At 35.7% G+C, this 17162-nt stretch overlaps 1 protein-coding gene across 1 annotated transcript in view; it reads right to left on the bottom strand.

Annotated features, from left to right (window-relative positions):
* Positions 1 to 17162, bottom strand: part of LOC128857545 (uncharacterized) — a 66749-nt gene extending 49587 nt beyond the window's left edge. Inside the window, exon 1 of the mRNA XM_054093297.1 lies at positions 16462 to 17162. The gene's annotated coding sequence lies outside the window, so the exon portion shown is untranslated. The remainder of the gene's footprint in view (positions 1 to 16461) is intronic.

Below are 17162 nucleotides of genomic sequence, written 5' to 3'. Positions count from 1 at the left end.
GATAACCAATTCATAATAGTTATATGAGAAAAGACATATGTATATTATGATATGTGAACAAAATATATTCCCATATGCGTTCCCATCAGACACATATCAAACTCATTTAAGGGCATGAGAAAGACATGATTTGGCTCGCTACATTAAAATGGGCAAAAACAGACGGCCAATGACAGAAAATTATAGTTAAGAGTTCGCTGAAAGTCAGCAGGCCAAGGTTTCACTAGCCAATGGTACAGAATATCGATTTAATAAGTATTTTGGATTCAGAATTTTATAACTGAGGTAACCAGAGCACTGCCTCGTACCTTTGCAATGGCAGATACCCTACTTCTATTGGAAGCATCGAATTAAATGGAAATCCTTGGAGAGAAAAATTAAAGGCAGCATAAAATTGTACAAGCAGCTATTTAAACCAGACTTCGTTTTGTTTTTTTTTTTCATTTGTTGATTTCATTCAACTCTTTTACACAAATAAAATATTTTTACAATAAATAAACGTCGGTAGATGGCTGTAATGATCGATATCTCGTAAAGTATTGATCAAAAATTTAAAGCTTATGCTCATTGCCAAGGTGGCATTTCGCACTAAAAAAATTATTTTACTGTTTGTTACATTCAGTTGTGACTTACAGGGTGTTAACAATGGAAGTCAACAATGAGAAAAATCGGTACATTTTACAGTTTTTCTTTGATAAAGGCGAAAATGCAAAGCCAGGTCGCTGAAAGTGTGAATGGTGTTTACGGTGCCGATACTGTAACAGCTGATTAAGGGCAAATTTGCATTTCCATACAAGCATTTTGGTGTTAAAGATGCACAAATATCACAAAATCACAAAAATAATCGAAGTTTACTTACATTTTCGTAATCATAGCATCGCCCAGGAGCTAAAGATCGACCACAAAACAGTTTTAAAGCATTTGCGCAAAGTTGGATTCAAAAATAAGCTCGTTGTTAAGGCGCCACACCAGTTAACACCAAAAACATGATGCATCGAGCTTTCTTCTGCGAAGCTTTGACCAAACGAAATAAAATCGACCCATTTCTTAAACGGATGGTGGTTGGGGATGAGAATGAGAATGAGTCACATACGAAAATATTGTGTGAAAACGATCATAGTCAGAGCGTGATGGAGCTGCTCAAACGGGGGCTAAACAAGGAATAACGACTAGAAAGTGTCTACTGTGTATTTCGTGGGACTTTAAAGGAACCATTTACTGTGAGTTCCTTCCGTATGGTCAAACTCTAAATTTAGATCTCTACTGTCATCAACTGGACCATTCGAAGCAAGTGATGGAGCAGTAACGGGCAGAATTAGCCAACATGAGAGGTGTTGTGTTCCATTAGGGCAACGCAAGGCCACACACGTATGTAGGGGCTTAACCACAAAACCTTCGAGAATTTGATTGCGAATTTTAACTACATCCACCATATAGTTCGGACCTATCACCAAGTGGCTACCGCCTTTTTCTCTCATTGCAAAACTTCCTGAGTGATAGGAAATTGGTATCAAGAGAATATTGTGAAAATCTATTACTAGAGTTTTGCGCTAATAACGATTAAGACTTCTATGAGAAAGGATTCATGAAATTACCTTCAAAATTGACCACAAATTACATAACAAAACAGAGCACCGGAAAACTCTCGAAAACCGTAGGTCTACATCATCATTAATTTATGTCCCGAATGTTATTCAAAGAATACTAAAGTGTCCTTATCTTTTATAAAGGATTAGTATTAATATTCCGAAACGCAGTCTCCGAACCTCTTGTTCCTTATATTGAACCAATATTCAAACCGAGTTTGTAATCAATATTTACTCATCCAAAATTATGCAGAAATTCGATATACCTATAACCCCAAAATATTGCAATGGGCTTTTCTTTGACTAAACCAGCTTTTGTAAATTTCCTGCACAATTTTTTGATGTTAAACATTTTTTATTATTTTATTTTATTTCTGATCATAACTTTGCTTACAGTTGTGTTAAATAGTCCGTAAAACAAAATTCACAAAATTTTATATGCAAGAATTAGTTATTATACTAATAGTAAATACAGATAAGGTCTGTAAAAACTCATTTCATGCTTCTAAAACACAGTGCAAAGATTTACTCGTAGGGGGAATTTAACTACATAACACAAATTTGCATGCCAAATACAGCTTCATCTATTTGGGACACCAATTAAAACCAGCAAAGTAAATTAATTAGAAATAATAAGGAATTAAAAAATAATTACTATTTGATTAGTTTTAATTATTTGGTTATATTTGATTATTGGCTTAATGGCAAACATCATTATTTTTGGTTATTTTTATTATATAATTAAACCAAAATATTGCTGATGTTATTGCATGCTTTCTTTCATATACAAAATGCCTAGTACCTGTTATATACAGGCAACGCACACAACCACCAACAGAAAATTTTATTTAGCGCCCACTTTTCTCCTGGTGGTCTTATGTATTTTCCTCAGATTACAAAATTAAATTAAATTGAAGACGACTTTACATTGTTTTGTTGTTTTGTTAGAAAAAACTATAATTTGATTTAACGATTATTAAAAATAAATTGTCAAAACTTGTCAATAAGTCCTTTGCTATAGTTAATAAACCCACTATTGTTTATACTATAAGAGGTGCGCTCAAAAAATAAGTCGAATTTTCTCAAAAAATATTTATTTATTCATCATTTGTTTCTATTTTCTCTTCTTCAGAGTAGACCCTCTCAGATATAATACACTTGTGCCATGGTTTTTTCAATCCTCATGGCAGTTCTGATATGCACTTTTTGGTATGCCCTTCAGCTCTCTCAGCAATTCTTTTTTTATCTCTTCAACCGTCACAAAACCTCGTCCCTTCATGGGTCTCTTCAATTTTGGGAGCAGGAAAAAGTCGCAAGGGACCAAATCTGGCATGATAACGGTGTTGTTTTCGACCAAATAATCTCTCGCAAGCAAAGATGAGGGAGCAGTTGCATTATCATGATGCAAAAGCCAGATTTTTTTCCCCCAATTCCGGGCGTTATTTTCGTATTGCTTCACGCAAACGTCGAATAACTTCAAGGTAATACTACTTATTTACCATACGGCCTTGTGGTAAGAACTCCTGATAGACTACGCGATGGTAATCGAAGAAAACCGTGAGCAAAACCTTGACATTTGATTGAATTTGGCGTGCTTTATTTGTTCTTGGCTCTTCTGGATGAATATATACGTTAACAAGGTTACCACCTCTTTTAACCGCTTAATGATTTTGAACGAACAGCGCTCGCGTGCGTTGGGCATGCATCCGTAGCTGTCACAAAAGTTATATCTAAATAGTTGTTTGGAGACTCTCATATTCCCAGCTTTTCTAAATTATTTTCAGAGTAAAGAAACTGTTGCAATCTTGGATTCGAGGTCAATAGGTTTAATTGAGATTTTATATAGGGTTGCCAGCCCATTTTTAAATTACCATATTTACTTTAATATTTTTTTTTTAATTAAAATGTAACGATAATTGCGTTGATAATAAATGAAAGAAATTAAAAAAGGCAAATCTATTTAGATGATATCCCTTAGAATATTCGTAAAAATCCACCATTTAAAGAGTTACTATGAGTTGCAAAGCCAAAATGTACCGAGAAGCAAATGCTCACTTGAAAATTCTGAGCATTATGAAGGCTAATGAACACATTCGCGTGTATTTGCTGTTGGTTGTATATATCAAAACCAAAGCCAAATTATTCTGAGCAAGAAATATATATTATGAGCATTAAACAATATAGATAGTAAGCTGGCCTGAAAGACGCACGTCGAGCAGAAGATGTCTCGAGCACAGTGTAAGAGAACTTGTGGCACGGCATGGGCTCGAAGACCGGCGATAGTACACTGATTCTACATCACCCTAGACCCATAATTACATAGGCCGCTGCTGTTTGATGGAAGACTATTATGGTTAAATCAAGAGTAGAATCCCTTACCAGGCTGCATAGAAGTATGTGCTTGGATATCACAGATGCTATGAGTACGACATCTGACGATGCCCTGAACTTGCAACTAAAATTCGAATGGGAGCGAAGAACGCGGACTAAAGTTAAACGGAGTCTGGAGAAACGAGGAAAACACTGGCCACTGTCAGATATACCACCTGTTGTCGGAGCGGTAAATACTATTCTCAGTACCCGCGGAGAATCGAGTGCCTTATGTTAGCTTTGGTAGGAAGTATTATATTTTGATTCCAGATAGATATCAATGGTTAAGTCCAGAGAACCAATTAACGGAATTTCAGACTTATGCACCATTGGATCCAAAATTAGTGATGGTGGTGGATTTGAATGGTGCTTCGATGAAGCCACTAGGTTCGGCTACGGTGTAGGACAGATGGCTATGGTATTCTGAACGGAAGTCTATCTCGTCTTGAATGTAGCATACTGGCTAACTGAAAAAAGTGGCGGAGTAGTAGTATTGAACTTGGTAGTGACAGTCAAGCTGCACTGAAAGCCCTTGCTAACCCACGCTGCTTTTCGAAATTAGTCGGTGATGTATGACAAAACTGAAGAGTGTTGCAAAACATAAGAAATGTTGTCTTATTTGGTGCCTGGACATTGTGGTATTACAGGGAATTAGTTGGCTGACAAACCGGCTAATGAAGGCTATGCAAGCATACGACTAAGTGCTAAACCATTTCTAGGTGTCAATTCTGCATCAATTCAACTATGGATTGATGACTGCATGAGGTCTATTTATAGAAGACGTTGGTCTGAGTTGGAATCCTGCAGAGTAGCTAAGTGATTTATGAAAGAACCAAACAGGAAATTAGTGACCTATCTCTTGAAACTTAATAGGAAGGATCCGAGAGTACTGGCCTGAGAGTGTCTGTGGTATGGCTGCCTCAAACCAATGTCTTCCGTCAAATTCGCTCTTTTCTAATCTGTCTAATGCAGTCTATCCAGGTGTAGTACGAGGGTGCCTTTTATATTTCGGGATTAGAGAACGAAAACAAATTTTAATCATCGAAAATCACTTTATTGTTTTTCAAAATATTCTCCATGAAGATCTATACACTTATGCATGCGTTTGAACCAATTGCCGAAGCACTTTTGCCACTCTGAATGAGGTACCTCCAAAACATGCATTCTGAATGCCGCAACCGCTTCTTCAGGTGTCGAAAAACGTTGACCTCTCAGTTTGTTTTTTACGTACGGGAATAAAAAGAAGTCATTCGGTGCCAAGTCAGGACTATACGGCGGATGACCCATTAATTCGATGTTTTGGGTGCTCAAAAATGCAGTTGTTTGAGCCGATGTGTGAGAGCTCGCATTGTCCTGGTGAAGAGTGATCCGTCTTTGGCGATTGGTTTTCCTAATTTCTTGGAAGACAACTGGCAAACAAATGGTTGTGTACCACTCAGAATTTACTGTTCTGCGCTGTCCTAGTGGTACGGTTGCGACATGTCCAGTTTTTCCGAAAAAACAGGCGACCATTTGCTTGGAAGTGCTTCGTGCGCGAACAACTTTTGTTGGATTTGGCTCATCTTGAAACACCCATACAGTCGACTGCTGTTTACTTTCGGGCTCATACGCATAAATCCATGATTCATCTCCTGTCACGATGTCATAGACGTGTTTCGAAGCCCCGCGATCGTATTTTCTGAGCATTTCCTTCGACCAATATGCAATATCAGTTCGCGCACAGCATCAATGGTTTTCGGAACAACAACTGATTTTGGACGACCTTCACGAAATTCGTCTTGGAGTGAACTACGACCACGATTGAATTCACCATACCATCGATAAACACTCGTCCTTGATGGAGCTTCATTGCCAAAAAATGAATTAAATCCATCCATGCAATGTTGCTGAGTTAATCCACGTCGAAAGTTGTAAAAAACAATCACACGAAAATTTTCACGATTTAATTCCATTTTTGGACCGAGATGAATCTTTTAAGTTACTGTAAACAACACAAATAACGCTGGTATTTCAAAACGCTCTGAGTACGTAAAAGCCAAAAAATGGCAAACTTTGCGATACAGCTGTCAGTTGCCAGATTGCAACACAAGGGTTGCCAAATCCTGTCAAATAAAAGGCACCCCTCGTACAATGAACTTCTAAACTGAGTGCTTGAACTTGTCCAACCCTCGACAAATCTATCCCAGTTAAGCAATCACAAATAGCTATGATATCTAAAATTTACTTTCGTCGCGCATTCATCACATTTTGTCGAATGCATATTCGCTTCGCTGCTCATAATACAAATAAATAACTTCGTGTGAAAAATCCTTCACTTCGCAATTCATAATGTTATTATTATTTTAAGTTATTTGAATAGTTTTTAAGCCAAATAACATACCATTGAAGGGTACGCTTTACACACTGAGATATTTTTGAATAGGGTTACTATCTTTATTTTAATAAACAAGTGTATTTTCAATAATTTTTAAATAATTATTTAGCAAGGAAAAATAAAATAACTCGATATATATTACATACATATATACTCGTACATGTACAAATGTGAGTACCAAACAAAATATGCCTAATAAAGTTCGAATAATGTAGAAATGAGAGAAGTTTCCTTCCTGCATTTACCATAATAATTCACGAAGCTCAAGGTCAAATTTTGCAGTTTCCTATTGTGGGAGTTACCAAATTACTACATACAATTCGCGCTTACGTCCTCCTATTTTTGATGCACGTTCTCATGTTTTTTGCTCAAAGTGGAGGCATCTACAGTTTTATCCCGCCTCCGAATGGCCAATAGTTTTTAATGAGGAGTTTTTTCAAGACAGAAATACACTCGGAGACGTTGCATAATAGATTTATATATTTGTGCCATTTTTAGTGGCAGCCGAGTTTGTTAAAGATATTCATCTCCGAAATGTGGAAGTTCATCTTATTATGAAAAACGGCTCATGCGTTTATAATACTAAAATATTATCCTCTATCAGTAAATACGTAAGTACTTAATTTCTGCCCAAGATTTAGCAAAAACATTGGCGGTCATTTAGTATCAAAAATATTATGATATCCCTGATTATCCAACAACTCCGCTAAACTATTTTGGTGCATGCACTTATGGGGCGATTCAGTCCTCTCGAGTGCTTGAACAAGTGTTACCATTTTGAATTTATGCTACGGTGTGCTTTACACGATTTTAAATCATATTAGCTCTGCTTTCATAAGCGGAGCATTTAAAAAAAAATATTTAACAAAAAAAAGCATCAGTTTGTTTTAGGCGATGACTTCATAATCAAGAAGAGGGGCAAACATTTGCAATTAAACAGATAATTAATTATTTTCGTAATAACCGATGATGGTATCAACAATTCCACCTTCACCTCAAATATAATGTCTTCATCGCCGTCAGCAATCAGCAACGAAATTAAACAAATAACGCACAGACAAGACAACGCTCAACTACGTGTGAGTGATGTGCAAAAAGATGCAAAAAGAGAATATTTAAATAAAAAAAGACACAAAACACATAATGTAATATAATATATGCAGATAATTTTCATTAAATCAAATAAAAAATGCTGCAGTGCAAAAATCGAGATCGCATTGGAAAATCACCAAACTGAATATATATGTGCATGTGTATTAAAAAATAGCGCTGAAATGGTGAAATACATTAATTTTTATTCATAACTTAAAGCTTACAACACCCACGAAAAGTAAGCGAAAAGAAATAATATCACCCGTTTCTTGCATTTCAAATCTGCAAATCAAAATTTGGCATAGATAAGCACATAGCAACAACCACATACAGCCTGCGACAGACAATAGTTTTTACCGGCTTGGACTATTTTCTTTTTTTTCTTTTTTCTTTGGGTATTCATTTTATTAAAAAAATTCGTGCATTTGTCACATGGATAAGATGCACAATACCGTCAAAGAGAAAAGTTATAAAAAATCAACGGGATTTTTCAACAACTTCAAACTTGTACTTTGTTGTACTAAAATTTAACTAGCTATAAAACTGCTGTTGCCGTAGCCGAATGGTTGGTGCGTGACTACCATTCGGTTCGAATCTCGGTGAAACATCAAAATTAGGAAAATATTTTTCTAATAGCGGTCGCCCCTCGGCAGGCCATGAAAAAGCTCCTCATAAAAAATATCTGCCGTTCGGAGTCGGATTGAAACCGTAGGTCCCTCAATTTGTGGAACAACATCAAGACGCACACCACAAATAGGATGGGGAGCTCGGCCAAACACCCCATAAGGTTGTACGCACCAATTTTATAAATATATCTATATAAAACTGCGTACCGACTTCTCTAAAGCATTTGACAAAGTATCGCACCGAATACTCTTGTCGAAGCTTGCATCATTGGGTATACATATATGTATAGTCGTGGATCAAATCATATTTGTCCAACAGGCACTGCGTTGTAGTCGTTGATAAAAACCACAGGGAAGTGTTCTAGGAACCCTCCTCTTTATACTCTTTATTAACGATATTGGTTCTTGCTTTTCGTTTGCAAAACACTTGTTGTATGCTGATGATCTTAAAATATTCGCGGTGATTAACAGTGTTAGGGACTCTGAAAAGTTGCAAACCGACTTGCACAATGTCCGGAACTGGTGCTATTTAAACCGTTTGTCACTAAATATTAGCAAATGCTTTCACGTAAAATATGCTAAATCAAACAATACTTTGCATACTTCGTATAGTATTGATGGCTTACCTTTGCAATCCGTTGAGGAAATTAAAGACTTAGGCGTTATTTTCGACTCTAAGCTGAATTTCATCAGCCATGTTAACTATGTCTTAAGACGATCATTTGCGATGCTAGCATTCGTTCGCCGAAATTGTTCTGCATTTACCAACCCACACACTCTCAAAACATTGTATTGTGCTTTTGTTAGATCAATATTAGAGTATGCCGCTGTTATTTGGAGACCGTACAAAATAGGTCTGTCTAATCGGATTGAGAGAGTTCAGAAAGACTTTCTTCGTTTTGCGCTCCGATTTTTAAACTTTTCTGAACCAGTCCCATCGTACCGCTCTCGATGTTTATTAATTGACTTAAAACCACTTGATAGCAGACGATCTATTCTATCGTGCTCATTTATTATTCGTATCATTTTTGGATCTATTGATTGTCCTTCCCTTTTAAGTAAAATTCAATTTAATATACCCAATATGAGGCTCCGACAGTAGGAAACCTTTAAAATTGGCTTCTCAAGAACCAACTATGGAGTGAATGCTCCGATTCCTAGGGCATGTGCAGATTTAAATATGTTTTTCAATTCCTCTGGTGCTCATTTTACATGGCCGTATGGCATCTTAGTCAATCATCTTAAATCGTTCTTTTCTTAGTAACTACTAAACTATTGTACATTAGCTTAATATAGTCTGTAAGAATGTATCCATTCAAAGACAATAAATAAATAAAATAAAAAAAATAAAAGAAAATTCTAGAAATTATAATTAAAAACCGGAGAAATGGGATAGCAAGTTTGGGGATTTTTTCCAATTTTTTTTTATAAAATTGTGAAACTTAATTTATATGCTGTTTGTCAGATATATAAATAAAAATTAAATTAAATTGATAAGTAGAAAATAATTAATATTAAGAGTGAAACTAGTGAAAATGTTGGTGTGTTATCGTTTTGTCGCGAAGTGTAGGTGTATTAATGCATGCTCAGATCACTTTCGTGAATATAGGTTATGTTATTCGTACAAATTGATTAACATGCCAATCTTAATGAGCAAACAATAGACGAGACGTTACGTAGATTCGAAGATGAACTGCATAAAAACAAATTGGAATTGCTGCCAACACTAACACTAAGACCACACAAAATCAAAAGTCATTATAACAACAATTTGAACACGAATTCATATTTGTGTTGACAACAACAGTTAAAAATACATAGGTACCTACATTTTTATAGCAGCAAGCAACAACACACCAACCAAAAACGAAAACAACGGTAATGGTCTCAAGGTCGTCGAGCAAATGAGTGAATTCGGCGAATGCGCGTAAGCACCGAAGACGTGCGCGGATGTGTGTGCGTATGCGTGTGTATAGTAAAACGCTGCAGACGGTAAAACCGATAGTTACGCAGGTAAAATTTTGTATTTTTTCTCTTTTTTTCTTTTTTGGTATTTCGCATTTGTCGCACAATGTCACTAAAACGAAAGTATGACAGTCAGTAAAAAAAGTCCGAGTGCCACTTTAAACTGGAGCATCAGCTATTTTGACTGGAAAAGATGCACATCTACGTACACGTAAGTATGTCAATAGCTTTGTGACAGTCTACTTAAGTTTTATTTCATTAACAGTGCCATTTTCCTCTTATGTAATCGTTGTTAGACCTGGCTTATTATTTTCCAGTTCTTCGAAGTTGAAAACACCATTAGTTTATAAAATCAACGACTGCAACTGCATCTATACGAGTGTATACAATTAATGATTGAATTGTAAGTACGTGATTTGAAAGTAAATGGAGCTTTATGCAACATTAAACTTCCTTCCGGTAGATCAGCAGTGCGGCAATAAGGCTCAACACTCTAAGTAATTGATCAAACACGGATTATGGTCACGGTAAAATCCTGCCTGGCACTTTGGGGCTTCCTGGACTGGTGGACTATGCACTCCCACCTACACTGGCCATTACAGCGTTTATGACCCTTCTACCCTCCAGGGAAGAGTGGGAATGGAACGATGTTAGAAAGGGCGAGTACATCCATGTATACATAGATGGCTGAAAGAGATGTATACTCTGAACATCTGGGGTTCCCTTCAGTTTTCGGCTCCCTGACTTCTGTAGTGTGTTTCAGGCTGAACTGTGGCAAAAATAAAAGCTGCGACACTGATACAGTGTGATGCGATATCCGGAAATGATATCTACATTTTCACTGATAGCCAAGCGGTGATAAAATCCGTCGACAACCTCCAAGGTAGCCATCGAGTGCCGCACATCTATTAACGCGAGGGCAGAGTCATTTCCTCTTAAGGTAACATTGGTGGTAGGGATACCCTTAAAAACATGCAAGCTACTTATCCTTGAAGAAATTGTAAGAGCAGCGAACGAAAGATGGAGTAATGAAACCACCTGCAGAGTCGGCAGACAACTGTGGTCGACTCTCAATGCTAAACGCACAGAAGCTCTGCTATGCCAAAATAATCATGGTCTTAGCACACTGATTTCAGTCATAACGGGGCACTGCCTAATAGGTAGACACGCCCAAAGAATAGGTGTGCAAACACATGACTTCTGTAGAAGTTATCTACATGAGGAGGAGGAAGACACGATCTCGCACCTACTGCTCCACTGTCCTGCTCTATCCAGACGCAGGTTTACTATTCTAGGTAGACAATTTTTTAAAGAATTGGAAGATCTCAGCTCTGCAGGAATCAGAGATATTCTAAAATTTTTAAAAGGCTCACACTGATTTTAGCAGAGCCAGAGTGTGTCCCACAGGACAACCGCTTCCACCTAACCTAACCTACGCGTATGTGGTCGTTCGTAAATAAGCAAAACTTAAATATGCACTTTTAAATTTTATTCTTCCAGTTTGTCCCGGGTACTCGCACCGACTGAACAATTTTTTGATAACACTTTGATTGAAGTCATTGTCAGGACTGAGTAGGTTTATACAATTTATACGATGCGAATCGATTAGATCCAAATTTAATGGCATTTGTGGATATATAAATTCAAATCCTAATTTTTGGCAAGCAATGCCAAATCGCCATGGAAAAGCTTCGCATGAAAACGTAGAGGCATCAAAATGCACTAAAGAAACTCTAGTTTTCCTTCGTGAATTTACATATGTGCATATATAGAATTTTTCAGTAAGAGCGCTTCAACTTTTGAACTTTTTTGAATAAAACACAAGCGGTTTGACTTTTTTAACTAATTTTTTTTTTATTATCGAGTTTGAACATACACATTTACGTATGAAATGGTGAGGTTTTTTTGATGATTTGATCGTGTACGAGCAATAGTTGTATGAGTCAAATCGAGTTCGGTGTTATTTTCATTTTGAAATATATATTTTTAAAATGTTGAGCTAAATAAGTCGCTTGATGAGTCGATGATGTTCGAGCCCATTGTTCAATAACGCAGGCCGACAAAATTTAACCAACATTCAGACCCAGAAACCAGACTATATATTTCCGAAGGTTTATGATACGCTGAATCCAAATCTGGCCTCAGAATTGCTCTATTAGTTTGAGTTTTCGAGATATCCTAACCTAAAAGTACAAAAAACCCCATTTTTGCCCATATTTGAGGTTATGTAGCCTTGCAGATGTTTTCTTTCACCAAAATTAAAGGATGGCATCTTTAAATACAATCCTTCTTTTTTCAAATGGCGTTTTGTTTGCTCAAATATCATTTTTTTTCGCAGAGATATCGCATTTTGAAATTTTCATGTTTCGAAATTTTCCTACATCTGAAAATCGATTAAGATAACATAGACATGATATAGTCGATTACTAATTTGAATTGAGTCTTATTTTTCTTAAAATTTTGTCTCACACCATAAGTGTGCTGACTCACCACACCCCTACACTATCTAACCTTTGGGTACCGAGTCACACACAGCCCTAACCCCTAGAAACCACCCCTTTCATACCGCGAGCAGGCTAACCCACAAACTCCAAATTTACATATGTACTATTAATCCATATATTTCAGGCCCTCAAACCCAAGAAAATTAGTAATCGACTATATCATGTCTATGTTATCTTAATCGATTTTCAGGTGTAGGAAAATTTCGAAACATGAAAATTTCAAAATGCGATATCTCTTCGAAAAAAAAATGATATTTGAGCAAACAAAACGCCATTTGAAAAAAGAAGGATTGTATTTAAAGATGCCATCCTTTAATTTTGGTGAAAGAAAACATCTGCAAGGCTACATAACCTCAAATATGGGCAAAAATGGGGTTTTTTGTACTTTTAGGTTAGGATATCTCGAAAACTCAAACTAATAAATTAATTTTAGTTATCAATCCGAATTTTGCATGGACAGAGAAGCAGATATTAGTTTAAATTATTTCGGATACTTTTCCTTGTAGACTAGTGTAATTAATACGATTTTTTATTGCTTTAAACTTATACATTTTTGCGTCAGAATTTAATGGGTTGTAAAATTTGTTTTTTTGATTTTTTTTTTAATTTATTATTAAAATGTGTGAAATTTAGATGAAAATTTTTTAAATTTTCTTTCTTTTTTTTGCACGAAGTTTAAAACGTGGTTTTTGTAGACGAATGAACTATTTTTTCACCAAAAAAATATTAAAGTTAAATAAGAAGCCAAAAATTGCCCGATCTTATCCATAAGACTTATTGCTATAGTCGTTTAACGCAGTGTTTAGAAAATAAAAGTTATAAATATAAGTTATAAATACGAATGCACTTTTATTATTATTATTAGAAGTCCATTACGCACTGCGACCAGAGCTGATCTATTGTGAAAGGCCTATTTTGTAACCCTAGAGTTTTAGGCTTTTTAAAAATTGTAGCACAATTTTGGGTTTATTGTTCCAAAGATTGCATGGAGATACTACGATACCACCAAGGTGATGAAGTCTCTGTCTGCCCAACGCAGGACATTCACAAAGCACATGTTTTGAGCTTTCTATGTCCATTTCGCAAAAGCGGCAGACATTGGTCTCAGATAGACCAATATTATTTAGATGATACCTCATATACCTGTAAGATATCCTGTTAAAAGACGCAGATCTACTCTGTTTAGTGAGAGAAGTTTGTCAGATATTCCTTTGTTAGGGTTTAGGAATAGTTTGGCTTGACGCTGACCGGCACAGTTTAGCCAGTGTGCGGCAAGTTTTCTTTCTTCCCATTTCCTAAGGAATTCATTAATGTGGCCTTTTATCAGTCCACAGAAAGGTTCAGGACCAGTAAGTTGCATATTTGCTCCTTGTTTTGCAAGGTCATCAGCCATTTCATTTCCCTCATGTCCTTCATGTCCCGGAATCCAGCATAGCATTACTATGCACTTTTACTCAAACATTACTTTTAAATAATTATCTTGCAATTTATGTAGACACTTTTCGTACTTCAACCCATTGCTTTTATTGTACTAAAGCTTTATGTAAAATGTTTAGGCTTCATGTCTATCTGAAGGCCTTGAAAGTTGACCACGTCGATTGGGTTTCTGTAAAACTGTAATGAATTATGATTTTCAAAAATGGAAAAATGTACAACATAAATTTCTTGAGAATATTTTGTAACATTATTAATTAATCAACCCAACTATTTTAGTAATTTATTAATGATTTTTCTCTCCGATTTCCATATTACGAACATGAATGAATATGCACAGTATGTATGTGTAACAGTTCTTGAAAGTGATATGATGTCTTACACTTGAAATCCATCCTCCCTGTCTGTAAATATTCCATTGTCAACTTCCTGACCTCACAGGCGCAACCTGTTTTTTCGCTTATGTCGCATTTGATTACCTGAAATGGCAGCTTCAGCATTAAGAAAACGAAAATGATTTCATGCAGTGTTTGCGTGCGTGCGCATGCACAAATTAAAAAGCCTTGGGATGCTTATCAGATTCCATTAAACTAGATTTGTACTTGTCTCCATTTCATTTTGAATACCATTTTCAAAATAATTAAATGACATATCAGTTAGTTTAAGCACTTCGGTCAATCATCTTTAATTAAAACTATCTTTTGATTAGTTATACCACGCATCTTATTTAATTTATTATTATTTAATTTTTATTCAAATGCATTGCTCTTGAAATGTCAACGAAATAAAGCATATTTTCATTAAAAATTTCCATTTTATTTTTAACACCAAAATCGTTGACATTAAGGTCTCTATGGAATGTTATGGATATATAAATGTATATATGGATATATGTGTGTGAAGTGTGAGAAACTACTTTGACCTTCTGCAAAAAATTTGCAACATTGCAAAATTTTCATTTTAGGCGTGATATCGCGAGGGTTCATGCAACTTTTTTTCTTTTTTTCTCATTAAAAAGATATACCTATACGACATCTCTGCTTTGATGTTTCATATGCTTGACTTCTTTTCGACATTTCGCCTCTTCTTTTTACATATTTCGCAACTGACGCTTTGTCCACAAAATCTATTAGCAAATATCAGCAATAAAATTAGTTATGTCATTTACTTACTTAAGAGCGGCTATAAATGTTTGATTTTTTATTTGTATTTATTTTAGACCCATAGCATATTTTGATGAATATCTACTTCTTCAAATGCAATTATATTGAATTTTTAGTTAATCAGTTACAGAATTTGATGGCATTATTAATTGAATATTTAAAATGTTAATTTGGTACAATATTTGTAGTCTTCAGCAAAATATTTTTAATTTTTATTTATTTAGTAGTTATTACACTGCCATTACCACTTGCCGGTACCTAGCGGTCGCTGTGGACACAAAAGACAATGAGGTCAAAGTGCAAACCTCATAAAGTATCTATCTTGCGGTCGCCGAAGTGCAATGGGTTGGTGTGTAACTACTATTCGCAGGTGCACAGGTTGATACTCTGGGCCCACCAAGTGATAGAAAAGGTGTTTTTCTAAAAGCGGTCACTTCTCAGTAGGTAATGGCAAACCTCTCAGTGCACGAAAAGCTCTTCATAAAAAATCATTTGCTATTCGAAGTCGGCTTAAAACTGTAGGCAACTCCATAGGTGGAAAATTTTCCAGACACACTCCACAAATATAAGGAGGGGCATACGCGTCAGGAAGTTATACATATCCTACACACTCAACAGTGATTTAAGAAATATAAAAGGTGGTTAAGTTTCAAGAGCCGGTGTTGATTTTAAATAAAATACAATTGTTTTAGGAAATTATTGTCATTTCTCTTTATTATGATAATATTGGTATGGCTCAATTACGTATAGAACAAAATATCGGCCAAATGGCCGTCGCGGCTTCGGCGGCACACCTCCATCCGATGGTCCAATGACGCTGAGGCATAATTGAGGTTCTATGCCGTTAATGTGCCGAATTATCTCATCTTTTAGCTCTTGAATTGTTGCTGGCTTAACGGCGTACACCTTTTCTTTCCCCAAAGAAAGAAGTCCAAGGGTGTCGTTGACGTTTAGGTGTGGTTCACATTCAACATCGGCCCTTGAAATTTAACCACCCTTCATATTTTTTTTTTTTTTGTAATGTTGCGCATTTTTTAATATATATATATATATATGTATAAACATATGTATATATAAACATATAATTTTTTTTTTTGCAACTAATATCAGCTGAAAAATTAAATCGAGTTCTTTTCATAAGTATTTCGAATATTCATCGTTAAGCGTGACTCCCACACAGAAATGACAACATCCTAAAGAATTTGCAATTTTTTTGTTTATTAATGATCGAATTGGGCTTGTATCCATATTTAGTTTAAGAAAAAGAAATATATAAAAACCGCCATTTACAGATATTATGAGTATATTAACTAATCGCTAATATCCATACGATGTGACTTTACTCACCACAGTAGTATTTTAAAGCAGTTTTGCTATCACCGCAAAATATTCAGATTACTATAAAAATTTTGCACAACACTAATATGGATGCGTATTATTGCATTTCAACGCATAAACACTAAAAAGGAGCTTCACATAAACACACCGCACTTACGCGCGACTGTATACGAAATTGTGCAAGCGTGAATCACTAAAATTTCCGCACCTGAATCGAGTGATCGGCGCAACCTTTTACACTAAATCCGCGTAACTAACTGCACCTTAAAAAAATAAAAATAAAACAATTTATCACGGCAAGGCAAAAATTGGGCACAAACAACAAACAAGTCCGAGCACACTTTGACAGCTATTAGAGCATATATTCATATAAATATGTAGGTATGTATGCACAAATATATGTAACACTGCATGACGCTGAAGATGTGACCGATATCTTGACAGTATTGCTGAATGCTGTTTATTGGTCAATTTGTCCAAATGCCTGGGAAACGGATTAATGACAATGAAATGAGAGCGTCAAGCGCATTGCAAAATTAACTAACAAACTAAAAACGGGGCGCGTTTAGTTTTTCGCCACTTTGTTGCACGAATTTATAAATATGTAAATAAATAAACAATTTTAAGGCAAATTCATTAACGATTGCAGTTACTGGCGGCGTGTCAATGTTTGAAGGGTGACGTAGTCACTTGTGAAAGGCCGACGTATA

This window comes from Anastrepha ludens, chromosome 3 (genome assembly GCF_028408465.1).
Source record: "Anastrepha ludens isolate Willacy chromosome 3, idAnaLude1.1, whole genome shotgun sequence".
Taxonomy (NCBI): domain Eukaryota; kingdom Metazoa; phylum Arthropoda; class Insecta; order Diptera; family Tephritidae; genus Anastrepha; species Anastrepha ludens.
This window is presented reverse-complemented; position numbering and strand designations above follow the sequence as displayed.